General features: G+C 56.3%; 1 protein-coding gene across 1 annotated transcript in view; it reads right to left on the reverse strand.

The window, feature by feature from the left end:
- WNT9A (Wnt family member 9A) overlaps positions 1-4,143 on the reverse strand; it is a 52,963-nt gene that overhangs the window by 48,027 nt on the left and 793 nt on the right. The window lies entirely within an intron of this gene.

Raw genomic sequence — 4,143 nt, forward strand, 5'->3', positions numbered from 1 at the left:
ACCCTGTGCCCCCGAGGATCATCCAAACCCTCCCGGAGCCCTGGCAGCCTCGGGGCTGTGCCCACTGCCCTGGGGGAGCCTGTTCAGTGCCCAACCACCCACACCCTCGGCGATCACGGCTCCTGAACACCCCTTCCATCCAACAACTTTCCCCGAGTGCTTTCAGCAAAATTACACCCCTGAACTACAAAGTTTCCGCCCCACAGCACCTACAGGGCGCGGTTGTGTCCGTGGGCACCTATTCTGCACCTGCCAAAGGGAATAAAAATATATTTATTGCACTTCCCACGCTGGAAACACCCCCCACTGTGCAGCAAGAGACCTGCTCTCCCCAGGGGTGTGTTGGTAAATTAGGGCAAGCTATGCTTCCCCTCCCTCCCTCTCCCCCTCGTGAGCATTTGAGGGTTCCTGTTGCCTGCGTGCAGAGCGCAGATCAGTTACATTTATGAAGAACATTGCAATCTGTCAATATAAACACTATGTAAGCATGAGCCACTTGTAACATTACTACTGTCTTGACAAGTGTTTGCAGAGGGGGCAGAGCTGCCCCGGCTCCTTCTGCTGCTCAAGCAGAGCGGAGCAAATCCCGACACGCTGAGAACGCTCCTTCGGCCAGGAAAACAAGGAAAGGGTGTGTGTGGGGGGGCATCAAAACTGAATCAGACTCTAAATCAGAACACCCAGAAAGAAACAGAGGGCGGGGCGGGGTGATTTATGGCCCTGCACAGGCTGTCACCTCGGATCCACAGGATCAGGCAGCTCGGGAAAGCAGCAGCTCCTCCGGGCTGGATTCCCTTCCTTTCCCACCAGCAACCAGGGGCGCAGCAGGATTGGAGTTCCTCGGCCTGCCTGTCACCCCAGCACGGCTAATCTTGTCATCTGCCACTTCCAGAGCCCGGCAGTGCAAGACCCAACGCAATTCCCAGATGCTGCTCCGGCATTTCCACCACCCCCAGCCACATTTGAAGGAGGAAAGGGAGGAGGGGAGGGAGTTGCCCACACCCAGAGCGTGCAAAAGGCACGGGGAAAGCAGAGCGGGAGGAAAAGTGAAATGCAATGCTTTCTCAGGGATCCCAGCAGTCTGGGGCTGCTCCAAACTACCCCCACCAGCCAGTTGGAATATGGTGCAAATTAGTTTTCAGACAGCCCAGCTGCAGAGGCGATGGCTGGGCAGAAAAAGCTTGGGGAACTTTTGGAACAGCCCGAGCATCTCACACTGCTCTCAGCTGACACTTCCCTCAAGGCAATGCTTCCCCCTCTGGTGCAGACTGTAACCGTCTCCTACACTTTCTCCTACCCCAAAATGCACCCACCATCATCATCAGGTGTCCTGATGGGCAGCTCTAAACACACACCAAGCCACGGGGGCTGTGCTCAGTTTTGCAGACACGGCTTTTCCTTTTTACCATCAAGAAGACAAGGCTTGGGAGCTGTAGCACCACCACATCCCTGTGGATGGTCTCTTCCAGCTGTGTTCCAATAGTTAGGGCTGACTATAACCCCTAAAATCCCTCCTGGGTCTCAGCTCCACTCGTGCTGCACATCAGCATCCCCTCAGGTCCTGCCACTGCTGGGTATCAGCTCCAGGGCACCTGCTTCCCTCCTGCTCCAGGGAGGAGAGCAGCAACACCCAGGTCACCCCAAGGCAAGGGAAAAACCTGTCCCTCCCTCCCTTCACCCTGGACACTGAACCATTTCCTTCAGCACATCTCCTCCAAGGCAGCAGCCACAGCCCCATCTGCACCAACATGACCTCACACACACACACCAAGCTCTGCTTCCAGAGGGCATTTCTCATTCTTGGCTGCTTGTGCATCCCTCCAAGAACACCACAGCCAGCCCTTCCAGGGAAGCAGCAGCCTCCAGCCGTGCTATTCCCACCCCAGCATCCCCCTGCTGCCCCCGGGGACAGCCCCAGACATAACTACACGCTGACACAATCTTGTTATCGCGTAACCAGGGCCCCATTTCTGTCCCCACTAATTCCCCACCAGGCCACACATTTGGAGACACCGAATTCTTTCCCTGAAATAAGACATTGGGGATGGGGAAGGGGGGGGGGGAAGGAAGGGATCATCCACAGCTGTCCCTATCTCCCCCCTCCAGACTGGGGAAGGGAGCAGCCAAGCTGCAGCCACACCACGACATCTGCTTAGCACGGTCTGTGCCCCACCACCTCCTGTGACAGGCAGCACCCAGAGCAGAGGGTCCAGCAGGCCACCAAAAGGTGTCCTGGTGGCTTTGGTGATGCCCCAGGCTGGGAAGGAGCATCTCTCCCCCTGCCTAGAAAGGCTGGGGCATCAGCCAAGCCCAATTCAGGATTTTAGCTCAGGTGACACATTCAGGAAAGATTTATTAGAATAAACAGATGTGCTACCTCTCCTGGAGCAGCTTCTCCTTAGGAAGAAAAGTCAATGCCAGCCCTCACAGGGCACTGGCAGAGACTAAACTCCGAGTTCTGCAGGAACATCCAGCTTTTCCCCAGGGAATATTTCCTTCCTTATCAGTACACAGAAGCCCGCGGTGAGGAGGGCTCAGCTCTTCCACACGCGCTTGTTATATCACACCAGGGATTATCAGGACCTGGGATCTCGGCTCTGACTGCTCCCAGTGCCCCCCAGCAGCTCAGCAAGTGCAGCCTCTGCTCGAGGCCTCTTGGAAGAACAAAGAGCAGATTAACAGCAGATGCTGCTCCTTCGCCGGGGCTTTAAGCTCGGGATGCTTTGCATAAGCAAACTCCTCACCACAGCAGCCCCGGAGCACTTGGAGTGCACATCTGGCTGGATGTGCACATCTGGAACCTCCTATCCCCTCCTTCTTGCCAGAGAGGGAGTCTCAAATCCGAAACAGCAGCTGTACCACGACAGAGAACAACCCAAACTGCTCAGGACAGACCCGGCCGTTGGCTCAACGTGTTCCCTCTCTTAAGTTAAAAAATCTCCCCCAGCCAGCAGAGAAATCCCAGAAGGAACAGGAATGAGTTACCTGCTGCACTGCAGCAGACACCAGACTGCACAGATTAACAGGGGAGTTCCAGCCAAGCTCCTTACAAACCCCATCGGTCCCCAAGGCACAATTCAGCCGCTCAGTGCCGGTGGTCTCCAGCAGACACACGAGCAGCGGGCTCAGAGCAGCCCTCCGAGGCAGAAGAGGGCTTTTCCTAAAAACCTGCACACACACAGGGCAGGCTATTGCCTTCAGAAAACCAGCCCCGGCAGCAGGAAGTTTAAATGGTTGCGGAGTTGGAAACAGAAGATGTTAAGTAGCACTGTTTGGAAAACTTTGCCAGACCACAAGCAATGGACAAGCCTCAACACCGGGATTTGCTTTACTGGAAAGAAGGGGGGAAAACCTCAAGTCTGCTAAAACATTCTCCAGGGCTGGTCCAGTGGCTCCTACCAGCGGTCACAACACAACATCCCTCCCCCACCCCCCCAGCCCCCCCAAAAAATAAAATAAAACCCGAAAAGCAAGAATCACCACTCTGGAGTAAACCTGCACCAGAACCTCGTATACGACTGCTCGCGTCCTACTCCCCTCGCAATCAGACAACGTTTTGGGACACAGAGTTTTAAAATAAAGGATAAGAGGCAGTGACACCCCAAAAAGCAGAGAGGGGAAAGACACTGAGAGCTGAAGCCCCGCGACGTGGCTGCGGGAGGGAGCGGGTTTTACTTGGGTCCTCCAGCTCAACTCCGCGCCCACGGAGAGGAGATAAGGGGGGGAAAGGGGGGGAAAGAGGATAAATTGGGATAAGGGGTCGGGAATGGGAAAGATCGGGATCCACCTGCCGGGCCGGGAGCGCCCCCTGCCGGCCACACCCTGCCCCGCGCACAGGTGAGCGCCGGGATGCGGGGACCCCCCCGCACCCTCGGGAATCACCTCCACGCCACGGGATGGTGGAAACGCCACGCACACCTCCAAAAAAAAAAAAACATCGCCGGGGTGATGCCTGCACCCGCTGGCCAGCACCTGGTGTTGAGGCATGAGGTTAAATTGGGCGAAAAAAAGAGATTTTTGAGGTTGTCCCAAGCTGGTGAGGGTTACGCCCCGCACCTGGCGCGCTACAGGTCCTCTCCATGCGGGTCACCCCCTCAGGAAAAAGGGGGGGACAGAGCATTCCCCCGAGCTCAGTGGCTCCGG

The sequence above is a fragment of the Empidonax traillii genome, unplaced genomic scaffold (assembly GCF_003031625.1).
Source record: "Empidonax traillii isolate 1590-97213 ecotype Southwest subspecies unplaced genomic scaffold, ASM303162v1 scaffold1136:size174510, whole genome shotgun sequence".
Taxonomy (NCBI): Eukaryota; Metazoa; Chordata; class Aves; order Passeriformes; family Tyrannidae; genus Empidonax; species Empidonax traillii.